The sequence below is a fragment of the Dermochelys coriacea genome, chromosome 1 (assembly GCF_009764565.3).
Source record: "Dermochelys coriacea isolate rDerCor1 chromosome 1, rDerCor1.pri.v4, whole genome shotgun sequence".
Lineage (NCBI taxonomy): Eukaryota > Metazoa > Chordata > Testudines > Dermochelyidae > Dermochelys > Dermochelys coriacea.
Window position 1 is genome coordinate 133,889,808 of NC_050068.2, and position 10,528 is coordinate 133,900,335.

The following is a 10,528-nucleotide window of genomic DNA, read 5'->3' on the forward strand; positions in this document are numbered from 1 at the left end:
TCGCTTCTTATTTACAATGTCACCTGAAAGTCAGAACAGGCATTCACATGGCACTTTTGTAGCCAGCATTGCAAGGTATTTACATGCCAGATATGCTAAACATTAATATGCCCCGTCATGTTTCAGCCACCATTCCAGAGGACATGCTTCCACACTGATGCTCGTTTTAAAAAAAAAAAATGCGTTCATTAAATTTGTGACTGAACTCCAGTGGGAGCATTGTATGTCTCCTGTGTTTTACTCACATTCTCCCATATAGTTCATGTTATAGCAGTCTCAGATGATGACCTAGCACATGTTGTTAATTTTAAGAACACTTTCACTGGAGATTTGACAGAAAACACAATGTGAGATTTCTAAAGATAGCTACAACACTTGACCCAAGCTTTAAGAATCTGAAGTGCCTTCCAAAATCTGATTGGGACGGGGTGTAGAGCATGCTTTCAGATGTCTTAAAAGAGCAACTCTCCGATGCGGAAAGTACAGAATCTGAACCACCACCAAAAAAAAAAAAATCAACCTTCTGCTGGTGGCATCTGACTCAGATGATGAAAATGAACATGCATCGTTTTGCGATGCTTTGGATTGTTATCAAGCAGAAGCCATCATCAGCATGGACGCATGCCCTCTGGAATGGTGGTCGAAGCATGAAGGGACATATGAATCTTTATCATATCTGGCATGTAAATGTCTTGCTATGCCAGCTACAACAGTGCCATGTGAATGCCTGTTCTCACTTTCAGGTGACATTGTAAACAAGAAGCGGGTAGCATTATCTCCCGCAAATGTAAACACATTTGTTTGTCTGAGTGACTGAACAAGAAGTAGGACTGCGTAGACTTTCTAGGTGCTAAAGTTTTACATTGTTTTTTATTTTTGAGTGCAGTTTTTTTGGACATAATTCTACATTTGTAAGCTCAACTTTCATGATGAGGAGTTTGCACTCCAGTATGTGTATTACGTGAATTGAAATACTATTTATTTTTTCTTTTCTACAGTGCAAATATTTGTAATCAAAAATTATAACATGAGCACCGTACGCTTTGTGTTCTGAGTTGTAATTCAAATCAATTTATTTGAAAATGTGGAAAACATTCAAAAATATTTAAATAAATGGTATTCTATTTTTTAACAGCACAATTAATCGCTATTTTAATTGCTTGACAGCCCTATTTATTTATATTATTGTAGTGCCTAGAAGCCTTATTCATGGGTAAGTGGGGGAATGGTCCTGCTATTGTGGGGAACCTTCCCGGCTTCTGCACTACCCCGGTGAAGTGGGCTAGCGAAAGGATCCGAGTCCTCGCTCCCACTTCCTTTATTTTGAGGCCTCTCTGCCCTTGAGGACTCCCCTTCCACGCTCCTGTCTACCAGAGTCCTCATGACCCTGACAAGGCTCGGCCCAGGATTGCTAGGGGGCTTGACCCCAACCCTTGTGCAGTCACCTAGGACAGGGGCTAGAGTGTCCCCACTCTGGGGTACTCTCTCTGCATGGGGCACTTCCCTGACCCACTGATCATTTCATACAATTTAAACATACAAGTTGTTTAACAATTAATATAAAAAAAAATAAGGAAAAGTGGGAAAGGTTAAAGGAAAACACATCATCCCACTCTGTATCAGGGAATATTACAAACAGTGTCTCTGGAATGTCAGGGCAGTTCAGTCTGTTCCTTGTAGGTCCCAGGCCACCTTCTCAGGCCCTGGCTGTGCTGCAGGGATGCTGCGGGTTGGACACTCGCAATGGTGGTGGCCACACCCCTCCAGGCTTTGAGTGGTGGGACCCTTCTTCCCAGAGTCAGCCCCTCAGATCCCCCTCCCAGTCTGGCCTGCAAGGACCCTGGACTGGGGTGTCTTTCTGCACTGGGTCCTTTGCCCAAGGTCCCCCCTTGGCTGACCCCAATTGCTCACTGCATCTGGCTCTGTGGCTGCAGCTCTGCTCCCAGCACAGGATCTGCTCTCCCTAGGCTGCTTCTGTGACTGCTCCCAACTCTGACCTTATTCCTGGGCTGCTTTTCTGGCCCCTCTGGATCTGGCATGGCTCTGCTCCCCAGCTCAGCTTGCACCCCTACTTTTTTTTTAGCTCGGCCCTTCTCTATCTGACCCAGGCAATTCCAGCTCACATGGAGGACGGGACCTCCCTGGCCTCCTGATTAGCTTGCCCACCCTGTCATTCAGACTGACCTGGAGCATTGGCCTCTCCCCGTTGTTCCTGGGGGCTGTCGGTCTCAGGGTCCTGATTTCCCATCGACCCTTCCCCTTTTTAGTACTGGGAGCTAGCCAACCAAAACACCCCTGCTGAATGTAGTAAGGGGGCAACAGTCCCCTTACACATGGACAAGGACCACGTTATGCCAGGCACTGCACACAGAACCAAAGACTATCCCTGCCGCAAGGAACCTACATGAGGACAAGAGACAACACTTGGGTCCAGACAGGGGAGTACATGGGGACAATGACATGCTATTGGTGATAGGCAATGGTCACAGCACAACAGCAGCATACAGGGCTGTCCATGCCCTATGCAATGTATGCAGCTGCGTAGGGCACCAGGAAATTTGTGGCACCAAATTTCCTGGTGCCCTGCGCAGCTGTGTGCTGCTCCAGCCTCTGCCCCACCTTTTCCCCATGGCCATGCCCCCACTTTACCCCAGCTCCGCCTCTTCCTGCCCCTGCTCTGACCCAGCCCTGGCTCCACTCCCGAGGACTGCAGCAGGGTCGGGCCCGCACTCACCAGCGATGGGAAGTGCAGTGGCCTGGCCCCAGCCGCACTGCCGCTGAGTCCTGGGGGGTGGTTCCCCCGCATTCCACCAAGCCAGCCCCCCTGCAGAAGCCTGCCCCCCCATGGGGGGACTGCATAGGGCCCTAAAATAGCTAGGGACGGCCCTGGCAGCATAGGCGCTAGAACTAGCGGTGCTGGGGTTGCTGTAGCACCCCTTGGCTTGAAGTGGATTCCATTATATACAGGGTTTACAGTTTGGTTCAATGGCTCTCAGCACCCCCACTACAAAAATTGTTCCAGCGCCTCTGAACAGCAGCCTCACTCTTGTCAGGCCTTTCGTAAGCATCACATCAAAGGAGAGTTATTAGGAGGGATTTGAACGTGGATAATGAAGTAGCTTTGGAGATGTTTATATGCTAAATGCTTTCCTGAATCAGGGCCTTTGCCACTAAGAGAGCTATTGGCTCTAATAATCATTCTTTATTCCACCTCTCTCTATTGTGTGCTGTTAATATTTCATACATATCCATTATAAAAAAAGGTAATTCTACCTTAAGTAGAAGATCATCTTATATTAAAAAGAACAAATGCATAGGAGATTTCTCATACTTCCTTGCCATTTCTTTGTAAACATCACTGCTTAGCACTATAATACCTTATTTATTGCAAGATTTTATCATACTTTGTGACTGAGTTCCTGCTCATTATCTCCATCTCATCTGTCTGTCTGCTCCAACTTGTGACCTCTTTTTTTTTTAAAGTAAGACTCGTACAGCTTATGAATTTTCAGTTCATAAAAGTAACCTATATCTTCTGTGCACCATTTCTTTTAATCAACCAGCTTGTTTTGCATCTAATTATGAAACTCTGGCTTCAGCAAAATTGTTGCACTTATTAGAGTGCCTGCTTACAGTGGGCAATCAAATACTGCGTGCTTTTAGGGCTGTTCATCAACCAGAGTAAAATTAAAATGTGTGAACATATCCCTCTCTGGATTTTTTGGTTTCATAACTCACCCTAGTATTTTTTTCTTGGATCTGTGCTTACTCAATTCTGTACCACTCTTGGCTTAATTTTGGGTATTGTGACACATCACTTCCACCCAGTTTGAAATCTCTTAGATTGTGTGGCAGAACTGAAACATCATTTCTTGTTAGTGATTTAAGAGTTTGCAGGGGCCAAAGACCAACTCATGCCTGTTTAAAAATTCTGTTCAAGAATTTAAAAAACAGTATTTAAAAATAGTATTTAAAAAGACATATGTACTAGCTGGTGTTTAGCTTCAAGGAGAGTGAAGGAATTTCTTGACTACATTGGTCAATTTCTTCACCAACGACAGGGTAGGCCCATTACTTAATGGGGGGGGGGGAATAATAACAGACACTGGGGAAATGACAGAGGTGCTTCATGACTTATTTGTTTCGGTTTTCACCAAGCAGGTTGGTGGTGATTGGATGTCTAACATAGTGAATGCCAGTGAAAATGAGCTAGGCTCAGAGGCTAAAATATAAAAAGAAAAAGTTAAAAATTATTTAGACAAATTCAATGTCTTCAAGTCACCAGGGCTTGATGAAATGCATCCTAGAATACTCAAGGAGCTGACTGAGGAGATATCTGAGCCATTAGTGATTATCTCTGAAAAGTCATGGAAGACAGGAGAGATTCCAGAAGACTGGAAAAGGGCAAATATAGTGCCAATTTATAGTGCCAGGGAATTACAGACGAGTCAGTTTAACTCCTCTACCTGGAAAGATAACGGAGCAAATAATTAAGCAATCAGTTTGCAAATATCTAGACGATAATAAGATAAGTAACAGTCAGCATGGATTTGTCAAAAACAAATAGTGTCAAACCAACCCGATAGCTTTCTTTGACAGGATAACAAGCCTTGTGGATAGCGGGGAAGTGGTAGATATGGTGTATCTTGACTTTAGTAAAGCTTTTGATATTGTCCCGCATGACCTTCTCATAAACAAACTAGGGAAACACAACCTAGATGGAGCTACTATAAGGTGCAAAGCTGTTGGGAAAACTGTGTTCCCAGAGTAGTTATCAGTGGTTCACAGTCATGCTGGAAGGGCATAATGAGCGGGGTCTCGCAGGGATCAGTTCTGGGTCCAGTTCTATTCTTCATCATGATTCTTCATCATTCTTATCAATGATTTAGATAATGGCATAGAGAGTACACTTATAAAGTTTGCGGACGATACCAAGCTGGGAGGAGTTGCAAGTGCTTTGGAGGAGAAGATTAAAATTCAGAATGATCTGGACAAACTGGAGACATGGCCTGAAGTAAACAGGATGAAATTCAATAAGGACAAAGGCAAAGTACTCTATTTAGGAAGGAACAATCAGTTGCACACATACAAAATGGGAAATGACTGCCTAGGAAGAAGTACTGTGGAGAGGGATTTGGGAGTCATAGTGGACCATAAACTAAATGAGTCAACAGTGTAACACTGTTGCAAAAAAGGCGAACATCATTCTAGGATGTATTAGCAGGAGTGTTTAAGCAAGACACAAGAAGTAATTCTTCCGTTCTACTCCATGCTGATTAGGCCTCAACTGGAGTATTTTGTCCAGTTCTGTGCGCCACATTTCAGGAAAGACATGGACAAATTGGAGAAAGTCCAGAGAAGAACAACAAAAATGATTAAAGGTCTAGAAAAGATGACCTATGAGGGAAGATTGAAAAAATTGGGTTTCTTTAGTCTGGAGAAGAGAAAACCGAGAGGGGACATAAGTTTTCAAACAGGTAAAGGCTGTTACAAGAGGGAGGTAGAAGAATTGTTTTTCTTACCCTCAGAGGATAGGACAAGAAGCAATAGGCTTAAATTGCAGCATGGGAGGGTTTGGTTGGACATTAGGAAAAACTTCCTGTCATTGTGGCTAAACACTGGAATAAATTGCCTTAGGGAGGTTGTGGAATCTCCATCATTGGAGATTTTTAAGAGCATGTTAGACAAACACCTGTCAGAAATGGTCTAGATAATACTTTGTCCTCTCATGAGTGCAGGGGACTGGACTAGCTGGCCTCTCGAGGTCCCTTCCGTTCCTATGATTCTATGGTTGTGTATATATATGGACATGGAGGAAATCTGTCATAACACCTCACATACAGTTATGTGTTTTGAGAAAGATAAACAAATGGATTCTGAAACACATGCACAGTACACTCTAAAGATTCAAGGCTGACTAAAATGAATATAAAAGTTTGAAATATAAGAAGTGCTAGATAATTCTTGATGAGTTAATATACTATAAAAGCACGATCAACCATCACTGCCTGTGAACTTGGTAAGAACAAGATTCTTCTGATGAAATTGTATCATTGCCATCAATGCAGCAATATCATATTGGTTCACTGGCTTTAATACCTCTCTTGTCTAAATACACAATCACCATAAGATCCTTTTTATTAGTGATATCATCACCTATTGTTGGAGAAGCACAGAACCTTTAAGCTCCCCTGTATTTCAATTTTAAAAATCTCTCATCGTAATTTTTACAGACTACACATTTTCCTTTAATGATTTAGAATTTCAAACAATTTACTTAAAACAATTGTAGTTCACTTTTAAGATGGTTTTCAACTCATCTGCTGAAAAAATCATAAGTGAGACTTAAAAGTTACTTACAATGGAAATTGATGTTAGCCTGGATCACAGCCTCTTCAAGAGGTTTCAAATAGTATCTTCGCAATGGGCAGGAATTCACCTGACTTATAAATTGTCTGGGATAAAGTTGTATTCATTATGTAGATAAAATAATGAATATAATGATCCATTTGCAATGCTGATATAACTTGTACCTAGTCTCCCTCGCAGCCCAACTCATGTAATACTACCTCTCACTGTTTCTAGCTTAGGCTCACCATGCCTCAAAAGAAAAAAACACGCACAAGTATTTTGATAGCAACAAATAAAAAAAGCTCATTTATAAAGATAATTACACTGCACCTTCACACCAGCATCCCTAGAACCAGTGCAATATAGATGTTATGAAGAGGTAGTATTATTCATAGAAATTTAATTTAGTTTTCATTTACTCTTAAGTTAAGGTGCAGAAGCATTATTATATGCTGTCTGTTACAACAACATGCTTTGTAATGAGGTTAAACTGTTGAATCTCTTCTCTTTACAAATGCATCTAAAACCAGGACACAGATCTAGTCTCTGAAATGAGGGTTTTTAAAAACCACATATAGGACATTTCACTATAGAATAATACAAAACATTGGAACACAGTGTTATGGTTAAAATTATTATATAAATAACTCTTCTTTTAAAAAGTAGCATACACCAAAAAAAATTCTTAAAAGAATATTCTTTGCTATTCTGATGTATAAAGAAAAATACAGAGAAATGCAGTCAATGAGTGATGTCGACTTCCTAAACAATTAGAAATTTTGTCTTTGGCTGATTATTTTTTGTTACATAAGTATTATGTATATTATGCTACTTTTGGTTGTCTGTTCTTATGCAATATTTACATAAATCTTTGAACTCGCATATACTCACCTGATATTTTAGTCATTTGCGGTAATCGTGTCATATTCTGGTGACTACAACTTGTAAATGATAACACCATATGCAGAACATCTAATATTAATGAATAAGCTACATGGATGACTTCTATTAAATAGCCCAAACCGCATCTATTGTAGTGTACTCTGTGTTCATGCTGCTTCTGTGGCTGGAACCGGTATGTATAATAATATGCAGATTCGCTCTGAGAAATGATTGCTGGGATTTATATTGTATTGTATTGACATAGATGCAAAATGTTCTAAAATGAAATTACTTTACAAACCATTACCAAAAAATGATGATTTGTGATTTTGGTAGGGTTTTACATTCCCCTTTGTGCGTAAGTCAATCAAGTTCCATAACTGTCAATGGACAAAATACTCAAGGAGAAGGTTCAACGATAGTACTGAGACCACTGGTAAATTTAACTTCTTCTGGAAACTGTGCTCTGAGCCTTTCCTTAGGGTTGCAGTAAAGTAACTCTGCCTGTTCTGTAACTCATACTTTGGAATAAATTCATCCTGTCTGGCACAAGAATTTATAACTTAGGGAACTGGTGACATGCATCAGCGGATTCTCATGGTATGAATTGTTAAACTCTTGTTAAAATACCGTCACACCACATACTTTGTTTGTTCTCTATACATGATGGATCACTTTCTTCCAAAGTTTCTCCTGCCTTGTTTCACTGGGTAGGTGAAGTCTTCCCTGCTTCCCTCTGACTGAGGTGTAGTTTCACCCCCAATCCTCATAGATCCCAGAAGCATTACAGGAGGCCAAGTCCATATATGCAGAAGCCTTGTACTTACGCACTGACTCTGGAGCCCCAGTCTCCTCTTCAACCCGCATGACCCACTCCCTAGTAACACGGAGCTAAAATGTGGCCCTCATTTTGTGCACTTCAGACAAGAACACATGGTCTGATTGCTTGTTCATGTCTCTGTGTATGTCTGGAATAGGGATTCCATGATTTTGCTGAACCTCAGCTACATCAGTTGTTCCACATTTGTCTCCCCACCTGGTCTGAAACACTTGTACTGCTGCAGTGGTCACTACACTGGAAAAGAAAAAGATGATGGTTAATAACTGTAGCAATATCCCATCCATCCATTCAGAATACTAAGGAATGAGATAACATTTTGAATTTATTTTCAAATTCCAGTAATTTCTTCCAAGGCACTTTCACCTTGGACCAGAGATAGCAAGGGATAGCAATATAATTAGGATCCACCCACAATAATGCAACTGGGTAGAAATATTAGATTATTGCCAGAATAGCACTAGTGAAATGGTGAGGGAGAGAAAGAAGAGAGCTGTATGTGGTCAGTGTAACTGGACTAACAATCATTATTTGTTGCAGTCAAAGACAAACTTTAGACATAGTTTAAATGAAACTGGATACAATTAACTTAGGCTTGAATAGAGACTGGGAATGGATGAGTCATTACACAAAGTAAAACTATTTCCCCATGGTATTTCTCCCTCCCACCCCACCCCCCACTGTTCCTCTGTTCTTGTTGGCTGCTGGAATTGGCCTACCTTGCTTGTCACCATGAAAGGTTTTCCTCCTTTTTCCCCCCCCCTGCTGCTGGTGATGGCTTATCTTAAGTGATCACTCTCCTTACAGTGTGTATGATAAACCCATTGTTTCATGTTCTCTGTGTGTGTGTGTGTGTGTGTGTGTGTGTGTGTGTATAAATCTCTCCTCTGCTTTTTTCCACCAAATGCATCCGATGAAGTGAGCTGTAGCTCACGAAAGCTTATGCTCTAATAAATTTGTTAGTCTCTAAGGTGCCACGGGTACTCCTTTTCTTTTTGGAAAAATTTGGTGGGTGCAGAGCACCCACCGGCAGCTCCCCACCCTACGCCCGGCCCCAGATCACCTCACCTCCACTCCGTTTCCTCCCCTGAATGCGCTGCCCCACTCTGCTTCTCCGCTCCCCCCCCCCCACCTCGGCTTCCTGGGAATCAGCTGTTCGGCGGGAAGCCTGGGAGGGCTGAGAAGCAGGCCGGGGCTTCCCGCTCAGGCCGAGGGTGGCAAAGGTGAGCTGGGGTGGGGAGCAGGAAGCTTTCCTGTGCTCCCTCCTGCCCCGGGTTACTTGCTGCGGTGCAGGTGGCCCTTCTCGCGCCCCGGCTCCCCTCCGTCTCCCTGGACCTGAGCGGGAAGCCGCGGCCTGCTTCTCAGCCTGCCCCAGCTTCCAGTGCTGATATGTGGGAAGCTTGGGGAGGGGGCGCAGAGAAGCAGAGCGGGGTGGCGCCTTCCGGGGAGGAGGTGGAGCAGAGGTGAGGTGAGCTGGGGCTGGGCGCGGGGTGGGGAGCTGCTGGTGGGTGCTCTGCACTCATCAAATTTCCCCCTTGGGTGCTCCAAGGCTGGAGCACCCATGGAGTCGGTGCTTAAGACGCCACTTTTGGCAGGTTAAATTTAGAAGCCCTTTTAAAACCGGTTGTCCCTCCCTTCTTAAATTTAACAACCGGTTCTAGCGAACCGGTGCGAACCGGCTCCAGTTCACCACTGGGGGTGAGTGACACAAGGACTTGACAGCTGCCACTTAGGCTGCAGAAAAGGGAAAGGAGTGAAAGGAGGAGCCAGGGTGAACACTTTCACCTCCTTTGAATCTATAAAAACGTATCAATTACGGCTATTGAAATAGCTTTCCTGGCCATAAGCCTGCAAAATCAGTCCCCATCAATACTTGTAACAATAAGAAGCTGCATAACTGGTGTAGATGGCTTCTTATCAGATGATTCCTTCTCCTGACCAGTTTGTTAATCTGCCATCTCCCCTGTAGCATCTACATCCTGGTTCCTCACAAGCAGATCATGAGACACCAGGCATTTCAGTACTTGCATCCGACGAAGTGGGTACTCACCCACGAAAGCTTATGCTCCAATACATCTGTTAGTCTATAAGGTGCCACAGGACTCTTTGCTGCTTTTACAGATCCAGACCAACACGGCTACCCCTCTGATACTAGGCATTTCAGTATCTGGTTCTTCATCCCTGGGTCTGCCTGGTTCATGGTTCTCTTTGTCCCTCACCACTATGCTGTAAAAGCCCCCTTTGTGTTAGGCTTCAGATTTGTAAAATAGTCATTTGATAATTTGGCTCTGATCCTGAAAAAAATGTATGCATGTGCTTAACTTTACATACTGTGAGTAGTTCCATCAGCTTCCTTAGGACTATTTGGGACTTGCAATGTGTAAAGTTAAGCACATACTTAAGCCTTGCAAGATCTGGGCCTTTGTTTGTAATACCTTGCTTCTTACTATTTGCCTA